Raw genomic sequence first — 8214 nt, 5'->3', positions numbered from 1 at the left:
AATAATTTTAAGGAAAGCACTAAGACTCTTTGACAGTAGTAGCTGAATGAATAAAAACAACTTGATTAAAATCATGGCCCTTTGTAAAATTATGATCTTTTTGTCTTCAAAATGCTGTTCATACAACCTCAGGCTTTGAAAGGCTGTGACTCAGCAGGTGAAAGCAGAAAAATCAGCACCTCCTGAGGTGATAATGAACATTGCCTGCCTATTGCCACCACATTGCCTATCAGAGCTGGTGCTCTCAAATGGACAGGGCACTTGAGTGTGATTTTCCTGCACCAAAGACCCTGTGGCAGAAAAATTATAATATGAGTATGATATGTGGGCTCACCTCGTGGATGAAAAGAGAGCAATGAGCTTAGAGCCAAGCAATGTACTTTATGTCACTGATGTGGATTTCCAGCTGGTGTTTGTCAGGGTTTCTCATCAAAGGTGGTTCTTAAGGAGATTCATCTGCAGTGAGACTTCACCTGGATAACGACCTGGTTAAAATATAGGAGAGAAAATGAGGAAGAAATTATTTGCTTTTCCAACAGAGACATGTCATCACCAGAGTTCACGGGAACGTGCATGTAAGCCTGTGTCTCACCCTCTGTTCTCAAGTGGTGTGGAAAAAACCGTGCTGAGTGTTAACACCACTGTGGACAACTTCAAATGATTGAGACCAACAAAACCAAAATTTGCCTGTGAAGATCTGCATAGAGATCTGAAGGTACTGGGTGATGGGACTGGGCCATGAAATTAATGAAATTCAGCACTGATAATTGTAAAGCAGAATGAAGCTATCTTGATATTATATATTCTGTGATGGAATCTGAACTGACTATGTCACTCAGAAATGGGGTTTAAAGAAATATCAGCTGAACCCTCACTTGCAATTAGAGAAGGAAAAAAGGAAAATTAATTTAAAGATATTTTAGGGTAGCAACAGAGGGGAAGAAAAATAAACAACAAACACCAGAAAACTGATGTATAAACGTTTGAGTTGACCCACTATGGCTGCTCTTATGTTCCTGTATAGAAGTAAGAAGGAAGCAAGACATCTCACTGATTCAGAATAACTTCTCACCCCAAAATCCATTTTAAAAAAGACTATCACAAGAGGGCTTTGTTTGTTTGTTGTTGGTTTTTTTCATTGTTTTTTGTTTGGTTTGGGTTTGTTGTTTTGTTTTGTTTGTTTGCTTCTTCTTTGTTTTGTTGAAGTTTTTTAATTTGTTTTATTTTGGTTTTTTTTATCCAGTGGATGAATGGCTGGCAGTAGGGAAAAGTTTCTTCAGTTCCTGGATATGTCCACCAGTATATCCTGCATTCTACAAAAGAGTTTACTTTGTAATTTTGAAGATAACATCCACTTCCATGGAACTGGCTGTTCCCAAAACGGATCAAAATGGATCAAGAGAGAAACACTGCAAGTTATAAGTTGTGGCACAAGTCCCTGAGAGAGTGGTATGATAATAGAAATGGATGTAGATAATAGAAATGGATGTAGAGAATAGAAATGGATATGGATAATACTTCACTAAAAAAGTGAAGACTTCTGATAGTTTTGCATATGCAGCATGTTCTCACAGCATGTGGTACTATAGCTTACTAACGCAAAAATCTTGTATTTCTTTGATAATGGGTTGATAAAACAGATAATAGGAAGGAAAAAAGGTCATTGAAATTTATGATGAGGTTAAACAACATCTACTACAGTTTTGCATGGATCTTTTGCACTGTGCACAAATTTTCATTCATATTCAGATGTTGTGGGTCAGTCTCTGTTTTCAAATACACCCTTTGGCAACCACGTAGCTGAGACGAAACACCCTGTTAATTGTGTACTTAATAAACCATATAGAGGACAACTCATGCAAATGAGAGCCAGGCTGCTACTCAGGCTTTGACAGCTAGTTAAATTCCAAAAATCCCAGGACAGTATCTAGAAAACCAGAAACCAAGCAAACAAATACCAAGAAACAAATGGGGAAAAAATATTAGTGGTCTTCTCAAGTAATGTGTCTGTTCCCCTGTTCATTTAATGTCTCATTGGGAAAAGAGTTCCTGTAAATTTTTCAGTAAGCAATTTATTAAGTATTTAGGTGCTTTCTCTGGGTAAAAGAGAAGCTATGTGGACACATTCATAATTTCTCATACAAACTGTGTCCTGGGAGGCAATAAGTATCTTTGACTATAAAAGCCACAGAGAACTAAAGAAACCCAAATTTGCTACCAAATCTCTTCTTTTGCATGTCATTCAGGCTGAAAAGTATTGCTTGAAGTTAACTCTAAAGTGCAGGAGATTCTTAGCAGTAAACAGCAAGGTCACACTTTGATCCAGGATACAGGTGATTCATATCACCTCCTTTTTACTTTTTCAGTAAGGTTCTCTTTTTCTTAAATATTGCAAAATAATGGCACCTTCTCTGGCAAATTCACCCAGCATAATAGTTACTGTCCCATATGTTTTAGAAAATAAAGAAAACACCCAGTGATATCATATGGTTTACCTTCTCAGGTGATTCAAAAAGATGATCCTCTAATTAGATCCATCTCAAGAATTCTCTGTTTGTTACTACAGCCCAGGCAGCTCTCTCAAAGGGAAACCAAAGCACAGGAACTTGAACAATTAGCTGAAGATGTTATTGCTGCCCAGAAAACGAGTTGCCTCTACAGCCTGCACTCAATTTTCAAGTGTGAAGCTGACCAGAAATGCCACTGCAGAAAAACCACAAGGCATTTCAAGAGAACATATTTCCTGATACCACTCATTAGGTAATACTCTTTATTTCCCCCTGCACTGATCTGAGCCCTTCAGTGTCTTGTCTTCATATTACATTGTCAAGTGGATTAACTTGTTCTGCTGCTGTTACTCACCTGCCTCATAATAACAAGAGAGGGTGTTGAGGACTGAAAGTGGTAAAATCATGCTTGGTAGCTATGGCAAAATGTCTGTGGGCTTTGATTTACACAGCAAAAGAGGGAAACCCTAAAACTTTCCTGCCCAAGCTGGCAGCATCCTCACTGTGGGCTGGACCTGGCAGGCATTTGGAGACATGCGTGGGTTCCCTTGGAGAAGCTGCACAGAGATGCAGACCTACAGCTCTGATAGTTACTGTGGAAGGTGGGGAGGAGCAGGAAACCCTCAGAAATCAGGGGAAACTCTGATGTGTTATATATGTTTCTACCTTAAACAAAATCTGTAGCCAGGAATCCACTGCACAAACAGGGGGACACCTGTCCCAGGAACAATGGGGCTCTTGTGCCTGCAGCATTTGATTGCAGCTGGTTCAGCAATGGAATTTGTTTCCACAGCAAGTGTGTGTGTGTGAAACAGTGACTCACTGAGTTTGTGCCATTTCAGTGGAAAATCCTGGGATTAAAACTCATCTCATGGGGGAATCTTTTTTAAACTATAATTGATTCAGGAGATAGGCCTATGGAAAGAGCTCCTGTTCCCCCCAGACCAGAAAAAATCCCTGTGAAGATCCTGATTTCTCATCAGAAGTCCAGGCTGAGGCAATAGCTCAAGGGACAGACAGCTGTGCCCCAGGATCTCCAGAGCCTGAGGACATGAAGGCCATGGAGGACACACCAGGACGTCCCAAAAGGGCACACATCTCCAAGGTAAACAACTGAGTCTAAGCTGTAAATGCCAATCATTTTCAGATGGCAGAAGAAAAACAGAAACAAAAATGTCAATAAAGTGCCTGAAGAGGTGGCATAGTTTTTCCCCTTCTATGCTACTTCCCAAATTAAGGGGTTGTGACATAGGGGCTGGCCTGGCAGTTACAACAGAGTCATGTTGCCAGCTGGCATTGCCTGTTTCAGGGGACCAGGAGGGATGGCTGTCACAGGAGCCCTGGGCAGAGTTCAGGTTGCCCTTGATGTTAACTGTCCAATGTAGTAGTGGTCATTTTTGTGTCACAAGGAGCTTGGACCAGGTTTTCAATCCTCTCTAAAATATCTGTGGTGAGTGTGCTGCTGGCCCCATTTCTAACAGCCCTAAGGCATGTCACAGCAATTTCCCTCTTGCTGGGTCCGAGTCACAGAAAAGCAAGATGTGTGTTTAGCAATGTTTGCCCTGCAGCTTTTGCAGGTGCCAGGATTCACTGCAGGTGCTAAGGGTATCATGGTATGTGACTGTGAGCTTCTCTTCAACAAGACACCTTGAGGGTGCCTTGTCCTTGGCAGCAATATAACCTATTCCTGTCCTGTTTTCTGCAAACCTGGTCACCTGCTGCTCCCCACAATCTGGTGATTGAGCCCTCAGCCTGCCATTCTGCATCAGTTTGGAGGGGATTAAATTGGCATGGTTGATGCCCTCGTTGCCCTTAGAGCTTGTCCCCATTATTGCAGTGGCATTGGTCTGGTTTATTGTCCAACCAGGCTCTTCCAGGAGCCTGAACAAGCAGAAAAATGAGGCTACATATACATCCCTGAATGCAACCACTTCTCTCCCTGCAGGCCGGTTATACTGCTGACCTTGTGTTGGTGCCTTCCAGACATCTCTCTGAGGCAACTTAATTCATTGTCTCTGCAGAAAACAAAACCAGCAGCAGGGTGTTTAGCTTGCTTCCATCTGAGAGAGTTTGATCAGCTCAGAGAAGGGCCCAGGGAGTGCCAGGGCCACAGCAAGGAGAGGAGAAATATGTGACCCCAAGCAGGGAAGGGGGAAGAAACAGAGGTGGGCAGGAAGGGCAGGAGGGAAAGAAGAAGGAGGAACTCTTCCTTTCTGCCCCGGCAGGCAGTGCAGCAGGAGTCTATGGTCTGTCCCTACAGAAACAGCTGAGTGGTGTTCCCTTGGCTGTCTCCTTATGGGTTTGGATAAGCAGCAATGCAGGGCAGAGGATGGGGTGAAGAGGGCAGGCTCAGCTTGGTTTAGATGAGTTAGCTGTGGTGGATCCACACCTTCCACATTGTCAGCCCTTGACTGGAAAACCGATCTGATAGAAACCCTCCTTCCTGGCTTTTTGTGGGTTTTGGGGGAATTGGGTTTGTTGTTGGGTTTTTTTGTTTGTTTTGTTTTTGTTGTTTTGGTTTGGTGTTTTGTTTTTGGTTGGTTGGTTGGCTTTTTTTGTTGTTGCTGTTGGATTCTTTTTTGTAGCTTTCAAACAATCCAAACCAACAACACCTGGGAGTGTGGGAATGGGAATGTCAGCAAGGTGAAAAGGTTCCTTAAGAGTGCTCCTGTTTAAGACACTTGTTTGTATCATCAAACTACAGCCTAAAGGTATGAGGAATCTAGGTTCACTTTGCAGGAGAATGTGAGAATTGCACAATGTCAGAGCATTAGGTGTGTCATCAACTTGGTATGTGAGCACAGGGGGATGTTCTGATTATCCTGCTGTTTTTTCCTGTCTACATTCATCATGTACTGTCATGTCACCAGAAACTCCAGACTTCCTGGATTTTGAAGTTTTAAAGCTCCAACCCAAGAATATGTTTAGTTTAAACATCTGAGACTGCACTTAGGCAGCCATCAGAGGCTCAGGAAAGCAAGCAAAAAGTATGTGAGAGGGTATCTGCTCTGAACGAGGAGCACTCAAAACAAAACAAGGCAGAGCCACACTGATCCTGAATTCACTGGGAATGTGATGTTACAAAAGCATGTGAACACATTTCATCTGGCATGAGCAAAGCAGAGCAGGGTAAAGTTCTCCTGTAAGTGCAACCTGAGAGATACTGTGCAAAGCAAAATTAAATGTGGAAACAGCTTAGAAATTTAGTTAACAAGGTACAGCCCTCTTGACTCACCCATCTTCATTCATGTCCTGGCTGTTAACACTTTGTTCTCATCTCTAGAATCCAACCTCAACAATTTGTGTCATCAAATCCCACCTCCACTTACATCCCAAACTCAGAAAAAGATGGCAAAACCTCTCAGAAGCTGCAGCACTGCAGGCTCTTACACCATGTGCTGTTCTCTTTATTTCTGAGAGTGAATTTTGCACGGTCAGCCTCTCAGAGAGATGGGGATTAGAATCAGAAGGACAAAGTGAATCCCAAGCATGCCAGAATTAGTGGGCAGATTACTCTGAGATAAAAGATTTGGGGGTGAATCTGGCCATGCTTGGGGCTTCATTTATTATGTCTCTCACATGGTTTTATGCAGTTTTGCTCACCTCAGCCTTGCAGAGAAGAATGTGTAAGGAATCCAAGCAAATTACTACCTAAATCCACTCAGCATGATATTGTTGAATATAAGGCTAATCTCATTCTGAGGTTTATTAACAATTATCCATAATTTAAGACCTGGAAGGTAAAAAGAAGTGCTCTATTTGATGCTGTTGATGTTTTGGCTGCAGTGCTGTGTCCGGATGTTGCTGTGTTGGAGGGTGTCCAAAGGAGAGCCACGTGAATGCTAAGGCATGAGCAGAGTATGACCTTGTGAACAGGTTGAAGGTTATTTGGTTTGGATAGGAGACTCAGGTGGGGACACAGCAACAGTCTGTCACTTGATAAAGGACAGACAGGAATGTTCACGGTGACAGCTGGGTGAAAGGTGATGTGAAATCACACCATTCAAAGCATTTTGGGGATAATGGAAAATGTGTAACCCCAGGTTAGAAGGACAGTGCCCTTCAGTGGAATTTTTAAGAGCAGGCAATGAAATTGCTGCCATGGGAACTTCTGCCTCCATGTGAGTTTGTGGCAATTTCTGTCCAATGAATGAGTTCAAGGAGATTCAGAGGAGACATGCAAGACCAACCATCTGTGTATCGAGAGCTGTGTTTGGACTGTGCAGTATCCAGTCTTAAGCAAGTTCAGGAAAACTTGTAAATATGAGGAAAAACTTTGCTGTGAGAGTGACAGAGCACTGGAACAGGCTGCCCAGAGAGGTTGTGGAGTCTCTTTCTCTGGAGACATTCAAACCCCCCCGGACACGTTCCTGTGTGATGTGCTCTGGGTGACCCTGCTCTGGCAGGGGGGTTGGACTGGATGGTCTTTCCAGGTCCCTTCCAACCCCTAAGATTCTGTGATTTTGTGAATTCTGGATCACTCCAGCACAACACTCACACTGGTTTAAGCACAGAGGAGGTGAACTGTTCCTACAGCCTATCAAGAGTTTCCTCAAAATTATATTTGCAGAGAAGGGCTTGGGTTCACACTGTCCTCTACATCATGTCACATTTTCCATCCCTGTTGACAAAGCTTATACTTTTCCTTCTTGACCTAATGAGTTTAAATTCCTCTACTCGTTTGTAAGCCTTCCCATGAAATGGAGATGACCTTTTTACATGCTCCAATAGTCAACATGGAAAATGAAAATAATTTAGTCCCAGCTATCTGCAGCCCAGGCTCAATAATACCATGACCACTCAGGACTTCCTGCAAGAAGAAAATAACTCTGCAAGACTCATGTTTTCGAGGGACAGTATCTGGGAGAGGAACCACTCAGCCAGGTAATTCACAACACAGAAATTACTGCCCAGCTGAATGGCCAAATGATCACATCCTTCAAGCAGGTCTAATGCTCTGGGAGCAGCCAACAGAACTTTCTATGAGTATTTCAGTGTAGTCTGGAAAGTAAACGCCTCTAGACCTCCCAGAATTGGTCACAGTTGGACTTAGGGTGGAGGACAGCAATCTGTTCCATCAGTGAGGGTATTCTGACATGAATAAGCTGTAACTGCAATGGTTGTTGGCTAAGTGTTAGGAGAAAGGAGCAGAACAGTCTGCTGCCTTTGGAAAGACATCACAGTCCCAGCTGCTGGCTGGCTGGACAGCTGACCTGCCTGAGAGGACCCCACACTCACTCTAGACATCTGGGCTGCCTCTCTCATGGGGCTCAGTAACAAACTTCTCCTGCACCTACAGCCCTTTCACTGTGTTGGGATAGGAAAGGTCTCCTGAGGACTAACTTTTCTTCAGAGAGCAGATCTCCATCTTTGGCCGGGAGATGACACCTTCCCAGTGTCTCATGGTACAAACACACCTGGTTGTACCAGATCCAGAAGTAATATATTGTTCACATGCTGTACTACCCCTTGCAGCAGGATTTGGAGCTCATATCTTGTGGCCAGACTGCTTCAGTAGACACCCTTAAGGCCCTGTAGCTCATTACTTGAGTTTCTGAGCTCAGGTAAGCTCTGTTCACTCAGCGGGACCTGGCTTCTTCCACCTTATCCTTCTGTTTAACTCCCAGATTTTCACTATCTTGCTACTTACAGGCAGACACATTTGGTAGCCTTTCTTAGCCTGCCTAGCCTTCTCTTCTTTCCAGAG

Source organism: Chaetura pelagica, unplaced genomic scaffold, assembly GCF_000747805.2.
Source record: "Chaetura pelagica isolate M959 unplaced genomic scaffold, ChaPel_1.0 scaffold46, whole genome shotgun sequence".
NCBI classification, from domain to species: Eukaryota; Metazoa; Chordata; class Aves; order Apodiformes; family Apodidae; genus Chaetura; species Chaetura pelagica.
Note: the sequence above shows the minus strand (reverse complement) of the source record.